Consider the following 20804-nt stretch of genomic DNA (forward strand, 5'->3'; position numbering starts at 1 on the left):
CACCATTCTGCTTTCTGTCTCTATGAATTTGACTACTCTCTATATATCTTTTATAAGTGGAATCATACACTTGTTCTTCTGTGTCTGGCTTCTTTCACTTAACATAACGTCTTCAAGTTTCATCCTTGTTGTAGCATGCTTCAATACATCCTTACTTTTTATGACTGAATAATACTCCATTGTGTGGATGTACAACATTTTGTTTCTTTATTCATCTGTCGATAGACACTTGTTGTGCTTCTACCTTTTGGCTATTGTGAATAATGCTACTGTGAATATGTATGTACAAATATCTTAAACAGTATTAGTATGTTATTAGGCTGTTTTTCTTTTGAAGAGATTAAAGCAATTTAACAGCTGGTAAGAAAGGAAGCTCTGGGATAGTAAGAGAAGACTCCAGGATCTTATTTAATTAATTGTGTTCGTTTTGTAAAACAGCCTAAGAGTTTTCCCCCAATGCACCCTCCTCCATTAGTATGTGGGGAAGCCTGGCAAAGCCTAAAGAAGAATCACTTTACCTTGTGTTCTCCCAAAAAAGTCTATGATTCTCCCTGGCCATTTGATGGAAAGTGGGGAAGGCTGTTGGCCTTGCTGTCCTGGAATTCTAAGATCAGGAGAAACATGAGCATTCATTCATTTATTCATTCAAGAAACATTTATTAAATGCCTGTCATGTACCATGGTGTATGTGTGTGAGGCGCAGTGACAGAAAGAAATCCCTGCTCTTCTGATGCAGTTGGGCATTATTTAGATGTAGGTGGAGATATTCAGCATTGCCAGGTATGTTGCCTTTGGTTTTTCAGATAGTCCTTCCCTTGGAGGCTTAAACGTTATTTTTTGGGTAGACAGATTAAAAGTTAATTGTTAAACATTTTGAGATTTGATTGTGAGAGACTGTTCTAGTTACCATATTGATTCTTGGTATAATAAAATAAGAGGAACCATTGTATAGGTGATGAAATTGAGGCACAGAGAGGTTAGATGACTTGCCAAGCTCACAGAACTAGTCCCAGACCAAGACCTACAACCTTAATCCCCGCTCAACACTGTCCTCTGGAGAAGCAACAGCTCCAGGACAAAGGCCTGACTGCTGTCATGGGATCCTTACTTATAAAACATACCAATTGGCAAAAGTATAGGTTTCTTGCCATTTCAATAAAAACCCTCAATGCAAATTTTCTTAAAATACTACTAAAATGTATATAAAAGATTAAGTGGGATGGGAAAGAGGTAGAGAGCTGTGAAATTTTCAAAGAGGAAAAATAGTGAATAGTCTTGTTCTACCAGATTATAAAATGCCATATATTATAAAGCCATAGTGATTGAACTAGTGTGATACTGATGCCAAAATCAACAGACAGGTGTATGAACTAGATTAGTTAGGTCAGAAAGAAACCCCAGTGTAATTACAATTTTTTATACCTTAAAGGAAGCATAAAATCACTGAACAAGTGGTACTGGAACAATTGGTTAAAGAACTGGGAAAAACTGTTTTAATTATATCTTTACCTCTTACCATTTATCAAAATAAATTTTAGGTAAGTTAAAGACTTAAATGCTAACAATTTCTTGAAAAAGAAGAAAAGATAGGTGAACAAATTTTATTTATTTTTTATTTTTTTGAATTTTATTTTATTTTATTTTTCTACATATAGTAGGTTCTTATTAGGTGAACATATTTTAAAACTTAAATCCCAGTAGACAAGTCTCAGAATGTCTAATAACATTACAAGTATCCAACCTCATTAGTTTCCAAGAGAATGCAAATTAAAACAATGACAATTTAATCTAGCAAATTAACAAAGGTTAAAAAAAAAGTTTGGTGTTGTTATGGGTATAGGGAAATGGGAGATTTCATCTATTGGCAGAAAAATAAATTGGTATAACTTGTCTACAAAGCAATTTGGCAAGGTTCTTTTCAAAGTTTTTGTCTATTGACCTAGTTATGGCACTTTTAGGAATCTATACCAAGGAAATACTGGGAAACTCTAAAATTTATATACAAGGACACATACCCTGGGATTATTTATAATAAGAACAAATAAATAACTTAAAAGTCTAACAGTAGGGGGAGAGTTAAATGAATTAAGAAATAACATGTTGTAATTCTAGTTTAAAAAATCTGATGGGTTCCAAAATGTTTAATATATATATTTAAAGATACAGGTATATTTATAGGTTAGATAGACAGATAGATAGAAAAAAGATAAAGAAGGAAATACACTCAGATACTAAGAGTAATAGGTTGAGTGACCAGATTACTGGCAATATTTATGTTTTAATTTTTTTTTTCAATTTCCTTATCATGTATAGATTTTACTTTTAGACTCACAAAAATGTTGAAGTTGATTTAAAAATATTAACTGGAGGGCTTCCCTGGTGGCGCAGTGGTTGAGAATCTGCCTGCCAATGCAGGGGACACGGGTTCGAGCCCTGGTCTGGGAAGATCCCACATGCCGCGGAGCAACTGGGCCCGTGAGCCACAACTACTGAGTCTGCGCGTCTGGAGCCTGTGCTCCGCAAGAAGAGAGGCCGCGATAGTGAGAGGCCCGCGCACCGTGATGAAGAGTGGCCCCCGCTTGCCACAACTGGAGAAAGCTCTTGCACAGAAACGAAGACCCAACACAGCCATAAATAAATTAAAAAAAAAAAAACTTAAAAAAAAAACCAAAACTGGAATTTCCCTGGTGGTCCAGTTTTAAGACTCTGTGCTCCCGATGCAGGGGGCCCGGGTTCAATTCTTGGTCAGGGAACTAGATCCCGCATGCCACAACTAAGAGCCCGCATGCCACAACTAAAGATCTTGCATGCCACAATGAAGATCTCGCACGCAGCAACGAAGATCCTGCATGCAGCAACTAAGACCTGGTGCAGCCAAGAAAAAAAAAATTAACCTGTTCTTGTCTTTTTATGCCTCTGTTATTTCACCTAAAATATTTGAAAAATGTGTTTCTCAGAGGGCATGAAGGAAAAGGTCATGACCTGGCCCCAGTCAATAGCCTATGCTAACCCTTGGGGACAGGCACAGTCAGAACCCTGGACAAAGCAGGAAGAAATGAAGAATCCAGGGATGCTTGCTGCCTTCCTATTTAGTACTAGTCATTCACTCTCCCTTCGGGTTTCATGTCTCTGACTCCTCTGTGTCTACCATCAAATAAGTTGTTCCTTTGGTGTCTAGTCTATACCTAAGACAGGACTGATCATGTCCTTTGCCTCTCTGTTTTGGGGAAGGATTATTTAACTACTCCTTTTTATTGTTTTGTAAATGGTAAATAACAGGGTTAACTTGGCTGCAGTCCTTCGAGTCGCAGAGTAAGAATATTGACTTGGTGATATGCCTGTCTATGCCTGTCCCTAGAGACCTTGTCTGGCCCAGGCTGACTCAGCAACTTCCTAGGACCTGAATACCCTCCCTGCTTCACCCCTGCAGTGCTTCCCATCCACGATGTTCCCCCGGAGGGGCCTCCAGGGCCAGGCCTCCCGCACGTGGAAAGCTGGATATGGTTTGACTCAAAAGAACCAGACTTCTTGGGCTTGTGGTGGTCTGTGTGTGGGGACAGCCAAGAGGAAAAGCAAAGAGGAGGAAGGTGGGAGAGGAGAAAAAGAACGTGTTGGAGGGAGAGAGAAAGGCACAGACACACACAGACACACACGGACACACACACAAGCATTTTCAGCCCTGGCTCTGAAATAGTGTGTATAGATAGTGTGCCTTCATTAAACACCACCAGCTGAAAAGTAATCCTATTGCTGTACCAGCTTGGCCCTGGAGTGTGGTGGCCTTAGCACTTCTTTCTAGAAGCAGCTGCCGTGGCCCCGGCCTGGAAGTCTCCTCCTAGAGCTGTGTGTAGTTCATGGAATTGAACACAACGTGGCAGTAGCGGCACATCTGAGCTCCAACACCTGCCAGCAAGCTGTGCCCCCCACACGCCTGTCCTCCAAGTAAGTTGATGACAGGTTGCCTATCATCAGGTACGACCTGTGTTTGCCACTGAGTTTGCCTCTTTTGTAGGACTCAAGAGCAGGACAGGCTACATGATTTGTAGGGCTCAGTGCAAAATTAAAATGTAGGGCCTTTTGTTCATAAAGCAGGAAAAAGCTGCTGTTAAAGGTAGTAAAATATCAAGTGGAGCTCAGGTGCAGTGAGATAGCCCCTCGGACTTACCTCAGGCACGTCTTACTTCTTGCTCTGGGTCTTCTCTGAGGTTGATGTGGGACTCCTGAGGAACCAAGGGGCAGCTCAGCACCCACACATGCACGGCCACCAAGTGCAGGGCTGTGGATGCCCTTGGGAAACGCTGAACCAACCGGCAATGGAAGCCTACGGATAACGTGCTTCCTGTGACTCCTGCAAGGTCTCAGCGATAGAAACACCTGTCACCAATGCAGTAACACATCCTTGTGTTGCCTTTTCCCCCTTTCTTGGTCACCATCCTCACCCCTCACTCCTGCTCCCTGGGGTTGCTGCCCAGATCAACTACTTGCACGTAAACCTCTGTCACGGAGTCTGCTTCTGCAGGTGGTGGGTGCGTAGGGGAACTCAGGCTAAGACAAAAATATCCCATCCAACAGATCGTCCAAATCTTGCTGATTCTACTTCTAATTGTCTTTTTCGTTTTCTCCTCTCCTACTCCTGCTCCTTTGGTCAGACCCTCTTTATTTCTGCCCAAACTAGTGTTAAGTGTATTCCTAATTGCTCTTTTTCCCCCTTTCTTTTTAAAACGTAACCCATCTCCTTCCCCTGCAAGACCTCCAAGCTTTTCTGCTGCTAGAGCGAACTTTCTAAAACACTGCAACGACTCACTTCTGGTAGCTCCCTTTCTCCCGCAAAATGAAGTCCAGCCCTCTGCAGCTCCCTTTCCATCCCCACAAGAGCCCCTAGCCACACCGATTACGCCCTTCCAAGGTTCCCCTCGGTGGCTCTTCCTCGTGAAGACTTTATTTCAGGCAACGTTTCCATCCAGTTCTGTTTAGTTCACCAAATGCTTAATTGAATGCCAGGCACACAGTAGTTTCTGCCATTCGAGAGGTGAGGAGCCCACGACAAGATGGATGGGTTGGGGGGAGATGCTACACGTTACTGGGGTTAGCACAGGACATGTCACGTGTGGACACAATCCCACGTAAAGGCTTTTAGCTAGTCCACCCCAGTGGAGAGGACTGAAAATACTTTTTCACCAGGCCAGAACCACTGCTGGGGTTTTGGTAAGGAGATAGGAAATTTTGCGTTCGTAGAACTTGAGATCTTGTGGAAAAACAAGGCTCTGAGCTGGGGTAAATATATGAAAAGGCTTTTTATTTTTACATTAATCATAAAGACTGATACCTAAATAAAGGCGATGCGATTACTATCTTGCACATTTTAAATTAATAGTAGCGGATGTGGTACTCAGTTTCCACTTACCATCCCCGACTCAAAAAAATATGTTACATTTTCTTCCCAGCAGTTCCAAGGAGATGCTTGCATATTTGTTTTGATTTGTTGCAGATAATATGCATACAAAGAGGCTTTTCTTTTCTGAGTCTCATGTTCCATCCCCATATTCGGTATCTTCCTGACTCGAGGACTTGGAATTGTTGATTTTCCACCTCCCTCGTTCTGCCTGCAGGCCACTGGATACGGTGTGCAGGTTGGCACTGGCTAAGGAGGTGACAGCCCCCTCGTTTTGCCAGGCCTGGCTCCCTGGCTCGTAGCTGCATTGCTTTTCTTTAATTCTGCTATGATTCAGAGATGTCAAGTAAGTTGGTGCTTGAGATAGATATGGTTTAAGGTAATCTTATTTAACCAATGAGACACAGCTCAGCAGGTCATTCCCAACCCTTCCATCCAGCTCCCAGGATTTATAACCTCAGTCATGGCCTTGGTATCTGCATGCAGAAGCACCTACTACCAACTCCTCTTTCGATCTTAGCTACCTACCTCCTTCCTCTTGGGCTAATTCCCCATTCCAAGGACCTGGTTTACTTTTCTTCATTGTATTCATTTCCTGTGGCTGCCACAACAAATTGCCCCAAACTGGGTGACTTAAAACAATAGAAATTTATTCTCTCACAGGTCTGGAGGCCAGAAGTCCAAAATCAAATGTCAGGAGGGCCACACTCCCTCCAAAGGCTCTAGGGGAGGCTCCTTCCTCCTCTGGCTTCTGGTGGCCCCTGGCGCTCCTTGGTTTGCAGCATCATTATTCCAACCTCTGCTCCTTGCCGTCTTTCCTGTGTGGTCTTTGCGCACTCTTCTGCCTCTTACGAGAACATTCTCATTTGAATGTAGGTCGTTTGAATGGTCTCATCTCAGCCCTTAACCTTAATTACATCTGCAAGGACCCTATTTTCAAATACGGTCACATTCTGAGGTTTTGGGTAGACATGAATTTTGGGGGGACACTATTCAACCCACTACACTCATCAGCTTTATCAAGATGGCAGTGCAGCACGTCTACTTCTAATGCTCTTTCCAGTCTCATTTCCAAGTTCCTCTTTTCCTATCTGACTCCGTTAGGAGTGACTCGTAGTTTGTGCACTGCAGATTCAGCCATCCTGACTTTCTAAAGAGATATCCAAAGGTAAGCACCTATTTACTAGAATTTCCCACGGGGAGAAGTCAAGGTTAGGGAGGGTGGGACTGATAGACTCACATATAGCTCTTTCAATACCGTACTTGGTTGACATGTTTTATTAATTTGTATTAATTTCCCCTACTTATTTGAAAGTTCCTGAAGGCAACACGTTGTTTTCAACTTAATACCCAAGTTCCTAGCAGAATGTCTAGTAATGTAGTAGGTGTTCATAAATATTTCTTGGATTGAAATTATTCAAACTCTTATATTTGACCATGTCCTAACCAGACACTGTCAGTCTGAATGGGAAAGGACTGGACTGGCACAAAATTCTCCCTTCATGGTTTGTGGGATTCCCTTCAAGTTCAGCCTCTATGAATACAACTTGCTGGCCTAGTATTTTAGCAAAAAGTGCCCTTCTGTCTCTCCCTTTCCAGGCATGGCGAAGACCATGCTTGCAGTGCTGATGGGGTAACCTAGACCTTTAGTCTCTTCTGGAGAAGAACCAGAGTTGCCTCAGAGGACGATGGGGGAGTAAAGGGCTCTCATGGCCTTCTCTAAAACACAGTCATAAAGCATGTGCCTTGTCCCCTGGCAAGAAAGTAAAGATGAGCCTTGGCCCCCTTATTCCTAGGATCAAGCATGTTGCCCTGCCTAACGCCAGACCCAACAAACCCTGGATAATGATGCCAATGCTTATTCATCTGGCTGAAACCCAAGCACATGTAGTCACTCTGCTAACCCCTGGAATGCCCAAGAGAGCCTGGCCTGCTACCTGGAGAGACAGGACCCCCAGGGTTACCTGGCCTTCGTGGATTCCAGACCTCCTGCCTCAGTGGAATTCCAGGAGGGCTACAACATTCTCTTTCCCTGTGGCCTCCTTGCCCAAGGCCATGGTCCTCTTTTTTTTTTATTTTTTATTTTTATTGGAGTATAGTGGAATTACAATGTTGTATTAGTTTCTGCTGTACAGCAAAGTGAATCAGCTATATGTGTACATATACCCACTCTTTTTTATATTCTCTCCCCATATAGGTCATTGCAGAGTATTGAGTAGAGTTCCCTATGCTATAAGTGGGTCCTTATTAGTTATCTATTTTATATATAGTAGAGTGTATATGTTAATCCCAATATCCCAATTTATCCCTCCCCCTGCCCTTTCCCCCTGGCGTGGTCCTCTTGATTGTCAAGCTGATTCTCTTGCTCACTCCTGCCTCTCCAGCTGTGTGGGTGCCTCCTTCTCCTCTTACCAGAGGAAAGTCTACACTTACTCTGAGGTTTTGGATCCAACTCAGGGACCTCCAAGGCACTCTCCTCCAGCTGCTTGTGGCCCAGGCTGAAACAAAATGTTTCGTGTGGTTTCAGGGATAAGGTCACACCCATTTTCTTTTGCAACGTTCTTAATAGATTTTCATTTGGGGGAATAAACAGTTGATAGGAAAGCAACTTCTTTCTTTAGCATTGTTTCCCCTTTTCTTTTTTTTTCTTTCTCTTCTTCCTAAGTTTTCTAAATTTCAAACCCTGATGAAAAGGCAAAATATTAACCGTTTAGCTGAAATGCATTGCTTTTGGTAGCTATAGGGACAAAAATACCAAAGAGTCAGAAGTTAGTGGGATTCAAGGGTAGAAAGCCTCTGCAAAGCCACAGGGTGAGTCCTGATGATGCCAGCACAAGGCAGAGGTCCCCTTTTCTGGAGAAGATACATGGTGTGATTCTGCAGACCACCCAGCAGCCCCGGAGCAGAAGTGTGTATCGTGTCCTCATGTCCATGGTCCACGCTGGGGCCTGGGAAGGAGCAAGAGGAGAGCACACTCAATTTACATGTCTGTCCAACAGCCCTCTCCATGGCTTTCTCCCAGAAACCCACAATCCTTAAGTCCTCTGCCATCCCTCACCTCCAGGCTAACATAGTTAGACTAAGAAAAATGTTCCTGGATATACCTTGTCTTCTGCTGAGTTTATCAGTTGTCAGGAAAACTGGGTGAATTTGGATTTTGTTCTGATTTATTTTAGAAAAGGAAATTAAAATTGTGTTTCTACAAAACAGAAACAGGCTCACAGACACAGAAAATAAACTTATGGTTACCAAAGGGGAAGGGGGGAGGGCTAAATTAGAAGTTTGGGATTAACAGATATACACTACTATACACAGAATAGATAAAAAAACAAGGTCCTGCTGTAGAGCACAGGGAACTATATTCAGTATCTTGTAATAACCTATAAGGGAGAAGAATCTGAAAAAGAATATACATATATATATATCTGGATCACTTTGCTGTACACTAGAAACTAACACAACATTGTAAATCCACTACACTTCAATAAAAATTAACAAAACCAAATCACCACCCAAAAATTATATTTCTAGATGTGTTTTTCATTCTCTGCTCTTTGCCATCATAAATAGCTAATATAATCTTTGGTGTTATTCACTACTTGTTTTATGTCTAGTCTCTCTGAGGGTAGGATTCACGTCATAACACTTTCCTGGAGTTCTCACAATGCGCAGCACATAATGGGCATTCAGTCCTCAGTAAATACTTTTTCGTCAAGTAATTAAATTACTGGATTGAGTTTGACTTGCTGGACATCTGCTTTCAGGGTTCCACTTGGGGCTTTGTCTTTTTCTTTCTTGGGTGTAATTCATGGTGAGGAAGCACCCTCGATTTCTCTGCTCAGGGAAGAGAAGAGAGAAAAAAAGTACAATGGTAATTACCTAAATTACTACATCTCCATAGGATTCAGGCTATAGGGTCATTAGTATCCTATACAGCACTGAGAATGTAGTGTATATTCCCTAAAAGACACATGAAGAACATAAACTGCCATTCATTCATTTACTTCTTTCATAGAACCACAGGGCAGTACTTCACTAATATTGATTCACTTCTACTACAGGGAGAGTTAATCTGTCTTTCTTTCTAGAAATGTAAACTCCAGAGGGCAGTGATGATGATGAGTCTAGTTTGTTCAATTCTATATCCCCATCTCCTAGAACAGTCCCTAGTACATATCATGCATTCAATAAATATTTGAATGAATGGAGTTCAGGTTATATTCGGTATACCATTACAGATTATGTTAATCAGCAGAGACTAGACTTGTCCTCTCATACATTTGAGGTCTGACTCAGGCCGAGAGTCTCCCACTCTGATTTGATCTGGGATTCGGTACAAAACCTCAGCCTCATGCTTCCAGTAACCACAAGGGTCTGCTTCTGGAAGAGAAGGAGCATTTGCAGTCATGAAGGGGAGTGGCTGCCCAGTAGGAAAAGTTGATGTAATGAAGATGGAAGAACAGGCCCGCACACGTGGCCACTTCACTGTAGAATATGATTGTCTGTGTGGGACAGCCGTGGTTACCACAGAAGCCTCTTGCAGGATTCTCTTTCTTCCTTTTGCTTCATTTAGTTATCCTTTACCCCTCAATAGTAATAGGTTGGGTTTTGATTAATGTTGATTTTAATATGGGGGAAGAATCAAAGAGGATTGGCACCAACTAGTCCTTGTTGGTCATATTTGGATTAATTGATTTTGGTGATAATTGTTTCCTCTGAGAAGAATCAGACTTCTCAGATACAGACATGAATTTATTCATCTTGTAATGCTCTAACAAGGCCCAAAAAGCATTAGCTCTATTTTTTTGGATGGTGACACCAAAGCATGGACACTGACCTGAGGCCAGTAAAGCCAATCCTGCCCTTGTGGTCCTTTATCCCAATCCCCAGGCCCTCCTGAGCTCCTATTGCCAGAAAGCAGTAGGCCCTTGGCTTGCTGCTATTATCTGATGCAGACAGTAATGTGCTCTGTGATTCTAATATTATCTTGGTTTTTTACGACTTATGTTTCTTACCACTGGAATAAAAGCTGAGGCAAAAGTGATCATCTATAAAGTTCCTTGAATTTAGGATCTACTCAATTCTACAGGGAAACAGAAGGAAACAGGGAAAAATGAACTGATGGATATTATGTAGCTTTAAAAAGTTTAAAAATAATCAGGGGTCTCTGGCTCATACACTGGGGGCAAGCTCAAGATGCTTTGCCCTTAGTCTTCAGTCCTGAGGGTGGGATGCATTAGAAGGTGCAGGCCTGGAGCCAGATGGTGTTGGCTCCACCATCTACTCGCTCTGGGACCTTGTCCAAGTTACATGAGCTGTCGGTACATCGATTGAAGTCCGCACCTGTGATAGTACCCACCTCTCTGTGTTATTGTGAGGATGAAATGATTTAGCACATTTCATATTAAAAGCCCTTAAAACAGCACCTGGAAGTTTGTGTTCAATAAATGCTCTATGATGATTATGATGACGATGATTTCCCTTCTCACTGTAGGCCACTCTATCCTCTCCTCCAATATTGCCTCATGTCACAAAATGGCAATTTCTATATCTTGTTGACATCCAGATTATTGGACCTTACCTCAAAATGAAACTCCCTGGTCATTCCCAGCAAAGGAAAAGAAGAATAAGCTTTAGGAAGAAAGCAGAGGAATAGTTAGAAAGATACAAATAGAAAAAATAACTAATTCTTATGTTCACTCAGCGAGTTTTATTATTATCTGTCATATGCAAAATGCTCTACAGGACCTTGGGGAATATAGATTATACACCTGTGCACATGTGCACACGTGGGCACACACACACACACGTGTGCACACAATGTTATTTCTGCCTTCAAAACACCTATACCTGTCTTCTCCAGGAGGCTTTTTTCTGGGGACCCCAGACAGGGTTTGGGCTGCTCCTCTGTTGGTTCCTAGCACCCTGGACCTGCAGCATTCACTGTGTTAACAGACTTTTAGGAGCCTGTTTGTCTAGACTACTGTGAGCTCCGTGAGTGTGGGACCCTTGTCTTTTGGATTTGCAGTGCCCAGAAGGATGCCTGGTGCCCTGTGTGTTTGTTGGACAGGACAGGACTGGGTGGAACTAGCAGAGGTTGTCTCTTTGGTGCATATCTTCCTGTTTCACCCCGGCTTTGACATCATACCCTTTGCCTTAGACCTCACTTTTAGGCCTAATTATTATCCTTGACCCCTTCTTGGTCCCTCTTTACCTGTGACTTTCCCTCTTGCTGTTTTGCCTCCTCGATTTCACTAAACATATTGGGCCTCACCACAGAGTCAAGAGTAGTAAAGAGGGCTTCCCTGGTGGCGCAGTGGTTGAGAGTCTGCCTGCCGGTGCAGGGGGCACGGGTTCGAGCCCTGGTCTGGGAAGATCCCACATGCCACAGAGCAGCTGGGCCCGTGAGCCACAACTACTGAGCCTGCGCGTCTGGAGCCTGTGCCCCGCAACGGGAGGGGCCGCGATAGTGAAAGGCCCGCGCACCGCGATGAAGAGCGGTCCCCGCACCGCGATGAAGAGTGGCCCCCGCTTGCCGCAACTAGAGAAAGCCCTCGCACGAACCAAAGACCCAACACAGCCAAAAATAATAAATAAATAAATAAATAAATAAAGTAGCTATTAAATAAATAAATAAATAAATAAATAACTGGAAAAAAAAAAAAGAGTAGTAAAGAGGGGCCTGTCTTCTCCAATAAGGCACATCTTCTCAACTTTTTAAAAAAAAATTGAAGTATGGTTGATTTCCAATATTGTGTTAGTTTCAGGTGTACAGCAAAGTGATTCAATTGTAGATTTTTTCAGATTATATTCCATTGTAGGTTATTGCAAGATAACTGAATAGTTTCCTGTGCAATACAGTAAATCCTTGCTGCTTATTGATTTTATGTATAGTAGTTTGTATCTGTTAATCCCATATTCCTAATTTACCTCTCCCCCTCTCCCGTTCCCTTCTGGTAACCATAGTCTATTTTCTATGTCTGGAGTCTATTTCTGTTTTTTGTTGTTGTTTGTTTTTTAATTGGGGTATAGTTGCTTTACAGTGTTGTGTTAGTTTCTGCTGTGAAGTGAATCAGCTATGAGTGTACATATATTCCCTCCTCTTGGACCCCCCCCCACCCCATCCCACCCCTCTAGGTTACCACAGAGCACCGAGCTGAGCTCCCTGCACTGTACAGCAGATTCCCACTAGCTATCTGCTTTACACATGGTAATGTATTTTTGTCAATTCCAATCTCCCAATTCATCCCACCCCTCTCTCCCTGCCCTGTGTCCACACATCCATTCTCTATTCATTTATATTATTTTTAGATTCCACATATAAGTGATATCATATAGTATTTGTCTTTCTCTGTCTGACTTAACTTCACTAAGTGTAATATTCTCTAGGTTCATCCGTGTTGCTGCAAATGGCAATATTTCATTCTTTTTTATGACTGAGTAGTATTCCACTATTAGATTCCATAATATTCCATATACATACTACATCTTTTTAAACCAATCATCTGTTGATGGGCACTTGGGTTTTTTCCATGTCTTGGCTATTGTAAATAATATTGCTACGAACATTGGGGTGCATGTAACTTTTTCAATTAGAGTTTTCGCTTTTTTCTGGAATATATACCCAGGAGTGGGATTGCTGGGTCATAAGATACCTCTATTTTTAGTTTTTTAAGGAACCTCCATACAGTTTTCCATGGTGGCTACACCAATTTACATTCCCACCAACAGTGTTGGAGGGTTCCCCTTTCTCCACACCCTCTCCAGAATTTATTGTTTGCAGACTTTTTGATGATATTCATTCTGACTGGTGCGAGTTGACATCTCATTGCGGTTTTGATTTGCATTTCTCTAATAATTAGTGATGTTGAGCATCTTTTTATGTGCCTGTTGGCTCTCTGTATGTCTTCTTTGGAGAAATGTCTATTTAGGTCTTCTGCCCATTTTTTGATTGCGTTGTTTATTTTTTTGCAATTGAGTTGTATGAGCTGTGTGTATATTTTGGATAATAACCCCTTGTCAGTTGCATCGTTTGCAAATATTTTCTCCCATTTTTGTTTTGTTGAAGGTTTCTTTTGCTGTGCAAAAGTTTTTAAGTTTGATTTGGCCACATTTGTTTATTTTTGCTTTTATTTCTTTTGCCTCAACAAGGCGCATCTTGAGGACACTTAAAGGGATCAGCCACAGGCTTCTTGTGCTTCAGAGAATCAGCTACTCAGGCTCTGGCTTTTGTATCCCTCAGAGGTGGCCTCTCTCCTTAAAAGACTTCTCTGCCTGTTCACTCACCTTCCCCTAGAAGTGAAACTGGGGACTGGGGAGAGAGTTGACCAAAAGCTTGGAACAAAGAACCTCCTATTCAACTGGGCTTACCTTGCTCTTTCTTCCCTATTCTCCCCAACCAGGCTCTCGAGCACAGAGTTCTCAGGGCCAGCCCACTTCCCCGAGGGCAGCAGAACTGTCCAGCTCATCTCCCAGTCAAGACTCTGCAGCTTCTGGCTTCTGTCAGTGGCTGGAACCTTAGGGCTTTCTGAAAGCAACCGCACAATGTGTGTCTGCAAAGTGTTTATGCCAAGTGCGTCTCATGCAGACATTCACAAACACACTGCCAGTTGCTAACCATCGTGGGTACTCTTTCCATTGGTCTGAATTGCTGTTCATTTTTCCAATCTACACGGAGAGACATATCCTTCTGTGACATGCATGCTCCCTAATATGCGCTGCCCACCAAGACATCTGCTGAGGCGCCTTCCTGGACATTCAGGTTCACAGATGCACCATACACCCTGATGCCTTCTGCAAAGATCCAGCTCACCTTCCTCTCCCTCTGTGGTTATGTTTAGCCAGACCCTTAGTTTGTAATTGTTTTTGAAGCCTAGCTTCAGATCTCTCCCCAGGGCTTCCCTGGTGGTGCAGTGGTTGAGAATCTGCCTGCCAATGCAGGGGACACAGGTTCGAGCCCTGGTCTGGGAAGATCCCACATGCCGCGGAGCAACTAGGCCTGTGAGCCACAATTACTGAGCCTGCGCGTCTGGAGCCTGTGCTCTGCAACAAGAGAGGCCGCGATAATGAGAGGCCCGCGCACCACGATAAAGAGTGGCCCTCACTTGCCGCAACTAGAGAAAGCCCTCGCACAGAAACGAAGACCCAACACAGCCAAAAATAAATAAATAAATTTTAAAAAAACAGGAAGGATGAAGATTTTCAAAAAAAAAAAAAAAAAATCTCTCCCCAAACCACAGTGGTATGGTAGAAGGTACAGTTGCCAGGGTTTAGAAGAGTCATGGTGCCTGTCTTCCCTTGCCTCAGGCCATCTTCTTCTTCTTCTTCTGGAACACTGTAATGGAAAGGAGGACAGACATTTTGTCTGCACTTGTCTGATGGCTCCTTCTGGAACATAAACTAACACATGGCTCATGCGGCGCCAAAGAGGCTATCACGGAGGCTATTGGATGCACTGTGGGTGGTTTTGGAGTTGGCTAGACTGGGAGGATTCCTGGGGGATGGTTTTTGTCCTTTGTCTTTGCTGAGGGTCTGGCTATAAGAACCAACGAAAAATAATGATGGCCTTTGAAAGTCTAGGTTGTACTCTTCAGCTTACTCAAGTCAGTGGTGACTTGGGTTAGATGACATATTGTTTAATAAATATATTCTTAACGGACCACTCTCCACTTCCTGTCTCCAAGTCTTGACCATGTGGATCAAGATTTTGGACCCTTCACCTACTGATGTTTCTCAATTTCCCTGCAGGGCTGGGAGGCTCAGTCAGGTACAGCCAGAACATATACACGGTCACCACCACTAATCACGAAGGCTCTGGATAAAGAGTCAACTTCTTTGCCTTGCATTCAAGGACCTCCAAAATCTGGCTTCTATTACCACTCCAATGTACTACTCCCTTATTTGAACTCTTGTTTTGATCAAAATGGCACTCCTTGTTTCATGTAATCTGATATTCTTGCTCCTCTGAATCCCTCTCAGTCTCCTTTTAGCGCATCTCTTCTTCCATAAATATCAGTTTCTCAAGGGTTTGATGTTGGTATCTTTCTGCCCTTCTCATTTTGTACATGTTCTCATTCACCCGATGGGTTCAACTACCACCACTAAGTCTGCATCTCTGTCTCTGTCCAGAAGTCTCTCATGAATTCTAGACCCCGATAATCTCATTGGATATCTTGGATATCTCAGTGAACACCTCACACTCAACATATCCAAAACTGAATTCATATTTCTCTTCAAGCTTGGTTCACCTTCTGTATTTCCTGCCTAAGAGAATAACTCCCTAGCCCAGGTTGGCAATTTCCCCTACATTTCTCCCCCATCCTTACTTTTCATCCAAAATTGCAACTCTTGGTCCCTCCCCTCCACAAATGCCTTTTCCATCTCAGGAAATTGTATCATGATATATCCAGCTGCTCAAGACCAAAACTTCTGAGGCCTTCTTGGTAGTTCTCTTTCCATCATTCTCACGTTTAATCCATCAGCAAGTCTCATAAGTTCTACCGCCAAAATATTCCCCAAACCGTTGCTTCTTGTTGAATGAATCCAGGAAGAAGTCACTAGGTTCTGCAGATTTGATGCCATAACAACTCCACAGGCTGGTTCCTCCCATTCATTGCTCTGCCCTTTCTTTAGTTTAGTTTGTACAGGCTATCATAATCACCTTCTTACTAATCTGCCTGTCTCCAGTCTTACATCTTTTATAGAGGTAGTTGATCATTCCAACAATATTTATGGAATGACAGATGTACTTGGGAAACAGGTGTGAACAAGGTCAGTATGATGCCTTCCCTATGGGGCTTACATTCTGATGAGAAAGATGGGCATCAAGCCCATACCTGTAAGTATAGCAAGTGGTGGGAGACACTCCCAGGGGCTGAGAGTGTCAAACATGGACACCTAACCTAGCCTTAGGGGGCAGGCAAGTCTTTTCAGCGAAGGACAGTTTCAACTGAAAATGGAGCAGTGTCTACGAGACAACAAGGAAGAGGAAGAAAGTGAAAACAAAGGAAGGGTATCCCTAGAGAAAAACATCAAATGACAAATGTGTGATGAATTTCTTTCACATTGTTACCAGTTTGATCTATCTTTTTCTTAAAACTTTTTTTTCTGATAAAAAGTTGTACACATAGATTGTGGGATATTTGGAAAATACTGAAAGATTTAGAAAAGAAAATAATATTTATTCACAATCTCACCATCCAAAGATGAGCACTGATTACACTGAAGTGCATTTCCTTTCAGTTGTGTCTATGCACATATGCATTTTCATAATGATCTCTTTACACTAAAAATCTCATCATATTATTTCCTTTCTTAGAAACAATCGGTGGCTCCTCACTGTCTAGAAGCCCAAGTGCCTAGCCCAATGCTTGGCAATAAATATTCACTGAATCGATGACTAAATGCATGAGTCAATGAGTAAATAAATGTATGCCTACTCACTTCCATGTGCTCTTCCTCTTTTTCATTACCTATTTGATGAAGTCTTGCCTTGGGGTTTGACTCTATCCAAAGCCTTCTTCAAAGGCTCCAACTCTCATGCCAATCCTAATATCTTTTCAAAAATTTATTATTTTTTATTGAGTTACAGTTGGTTTACCTCATTACTATATTGGAATATTATATTAGTTTCAGGTGTACAGCATAGTGATTCACAATTTTTATAGGTTAAACTCCATTTATAGTTATTATAAAGTATTGGCTAAATTCCCTGTGCTGTACAATAATCCTTGTAGCTTATTTATTTTATACATAGTAGTTTGTCTTAATGACAATGCCTGTCTTTAAGCACAGATTGTGTTGCTTCTCAGGTCCTTAGCACAGGTTAACTGCCTTCTAATGTTGTTTTTCTAAATTTACCTTAGAAGCCTTTCATGCTGAATTGTCTGTTGACAACTCAACATCATTCCACCCCTTCTATACTCCGCCCTTATCTCAGGGGTTGGAAGCCTGGGAACCACGCTCCCCAGAATCCTTTACTGCCAGTGTTCCCAGTTGGATTCCACAAATGAGAAGCATTCGCCTGAGATTTCGAGTGAGAAAGAGAGGCAGAAGTGTTTTTATTGCTCCTCTGGCTGTGGAAGCACCTGTGTGGCTGGGTGGTCCCCTGAAAATTTCCTACCTTGATGCTGGAGGCAGCTGGGATCATCAGTGGTGATTTCTCGCAGTCCTGGAAGCTCTTGACTTTCTAAAGGGTAGAGGCAAGTGTGAGAGCTGGCCTTTGCTCTTTTGTCCCTTCCTCTTGCCTTCTGTTTTAGGGCTTCTGTTTCTCTGATCAAAGCCTTGCTGAGCTCTCCCGTGGGCTGGTGTCTGGTGCCTCTTTGGACCCTCTTAACCTGGCTTATTTCCTCACACATACTTGCTGCTGCTGTGAATGACAGTAACACCTGATACTTCATCACTGCAGGCAAAACAACTTACTTAGTGGACACAGCTGCATTTGTTTAGTGATTTAACTTTTTCTCCTCTACAGCAACATATTGAGGATGTGTGTCCTTACACAAACATAACAGAAAAGTACTTAAGACAGGTGAATACCTGTCAGTGACTCAGCTCACTGAGGCTAACACCGATTTTGCAGCACAATAATTGCTCGAAGTACCCACCAATATTTTTTAACTATCTATTGCGTGTCTAGGGCCTGCATTAGGGCTAACGGGGGCTGGATGCAGGGGAAAATTAAAACAAACTCGTGTGTATTTCTTAAGTGCCTGTATGTACCAGGCACGGTGCTAGAGCAGCAGCTGTCTGCCCTCCCTGAAATTACCGTCTAACCATCTCATTGCTTGATGGTGTCGATGAAAATAATCAATAAACAGTCAATAGTAAGAATAGAAAGGAGTTTTATTTGAGCCAAACTGAGGACTAGCCCAGGAGCCAGCTTCTCTCTGAGAAGCTGCTCCAGAAAAGCCGGTTTTCAGCAGTTTTATATCTTGTCAGAGTAAAGATTACTAAACAAGTCAGGGATACATTTCTTCAAGGTTTCAAAAAAACATGCCAGCACATACACATGCAGCATGGACAGTATGACCTTGGCACCTGGGAAGGGAGCCTTATCATCAGAGAAGTACCAGCATTGGCGTCCCAGGAAGAGGGGCATTTAATCTTTATTTTTAACATGGACATTCTTTTTTTTTTTTTAACATCTTTATTGGAGTATAATTGCTTTACAATGGTGTGTTACTTTCTGCTTTATAACAAAGTGAATCAGTTATACATACACATATGTTCCCATATCTCTTCCCTCTTGCATCTCCCAACATGGACATTCTTTACTTCTAGTCAATGTGCCCTTTGCTTTAATAATTAAAGCAGATGTCCAATGTATGTTTGATAGGCCACAAATAGGCTGTTTTATTTAGCATAAAATTCAAGTTAACTCATGTGTAAGCCAGAATGACTTCCCTGTATCTCAATATGTGAAATTTTCTTTTATCAATGGGTTTTACTGAAAAGAAATGAGGCCCGTCGCTCACTATTCCCACCCCCTGTCCCTGTGACCTCAGCGTGAATGTCATCAAGCTTACCAGGCCTACTGAACCCCCAGCACAGCACTAGACTTTCTAGGAGATGAGGCTGCAAACCAGGCCATGCTTGGGGTTCCCCCAGGGTGCCAGCATCTCCGTGGTCAGATTCGGCTTGGTCTTTTCAGCATTGCTGGCTTCTAGCTCAGCATTTCATTCATTGTGGAGTGCTGGCCTGAAAGCCAGTGGCATTCAACCTTAAATACTAGAAAAAAGGCAAGGAGAGTAGTAATGTGACTGTTACCAGGCAGGGTTGGATGAACTTTTTTTTTTTTTTTTTTAAAGAAATTCATGTTCTTTTATTTATTTATTTATTTATTTATGACTGTGTTGAGTCTTCGTTTCTGTGCGAGGGCTTTCTCTAGTTGCGGCAAGCGGGGGCCACTCTTCATCGCGGTGCGCGGGCCTCTCACTATCGCGGCCTCTCTTGTTGCGGAGCACAGGCTCCAGACGTGCAGGCTCAGTAATTGTGGCTCACGGGCCCAGTTGCTCCGTGGCATGTGGGATCTTCCCAGACCAGGGCTCGAACCCGTGTCCCCTGCATTGGCAGGCAGATTCTCAACCACTGCGCCACCAGGGAAGCCCAGGGTTGGATGAACTTTTACAAATGAACTAGAGCGGTATTCTGTGCCAGGCTGCAGGGTGGAATACAGGGGATAGGGTAACACTTAAATACCATATTCTGAGATTTTTAAGGAAAAAGAAAAAAGTAAAAACCCATTAAGTAACTGAATGGTAGTGCAAAGGTGGCCATCCCATGGGCTTAGCTAATGTTTATTGTGTGCTTACTATGTGCCAGGCACTGTTCCCAATAAGTTACATCAGTGATTCATTTAACCCCAGTCGTGAGTAGGTGCTACTATGATCCCCATCTGACGGGTCAGGCAACTGAGGCAGGAGAGAGGAAACACCTTACCCAAGGCCACTTAAGTAAGTGGGGTGTGAACCTGGGTAGTTTGATTAAAATAAGGGGATACATATGTATATGTATAACTGATTCACTTTGTTATAAAGCAGAAATTAACACACCATTGTAAAGCAATTATACTCCAATAAAGATGTTTAAAAAAAGAAAAAGAATATGTAAGAAATGCTATAAAAAATAAATAAAAAGATGCTTTATTGGAATGATAAAAAAGAATAAATAAATAAGGGGACACATCAAGTTCCCATCTTTTGGAATTTCTCCTGGTTCCATCTGAGCTAGTCTGATCTGGATGCCCAGAGAAAAGTGTTATATATATATATATATATATATATATATATATATATATATATTTTAATATTTATTTATTTATTTTGGCTGCACCAGGTCTTAGTTGTGGCACACGGGATCTTCGTTGTAACATGTTTAGTTGCGGCATGCATGTGGGATCTAGTTCCCCGACCAGGGATCAAACCCAGGCCCCCTGCGTTGGGAGCGTGCAGTCTTACCCACTGGACCACCAGGGTAGTCCCAGAAGTGGTATTTTTAAAAGGAAGCTGTAGGGCCTTCCCTGGTGGCGCAGTGGTTGAGAATCTGCCTGCCAATGCAGGGGGCATGGGTTCGAGCCCTGGTCTGGGAAGATCCCACATGCCGCGGAGCAGCTGGGCCCGTGAGCCACAACCACTGAGCCTGAGCGTCTGGAGTCTGTGCTGCGCAACAAGAGAGGCCGCGATAGTGAGAGGCCCGCGCACCGCGATGAAGAGTGGCCCCCACTCGCCGCAACTGGAGAAAGCCCTCACACAGAAACGAAGACCCAACACAGCCAAAAATAAAAATAATAAATAAATAATAAATAAAAGGAAGCTGTAAAGGGGGTTGTAGATGGTTCCCATTACTGTTGGGATCTGAGAAGATGTTAACACTCAGACCCCAACAGTCACATTTATTCCTTAGGCCTAGACTT

This window comes from Balaenoptera musculus, chromosome 1 (assembly GCF_009873245.2).
Source record: "Balaenoptera musculus isolate JJ_BM4_2016_0621 chromosome 1, mBalMus1.pri.v3, whole genome shotgun sequence".
Lineage (NCBI taxonomy): Eukaryota > Metazoa > Chordata > Mammalia > Artiodactyla > Balaenopteridae > Balaenoptera > Balaenoptera musculus.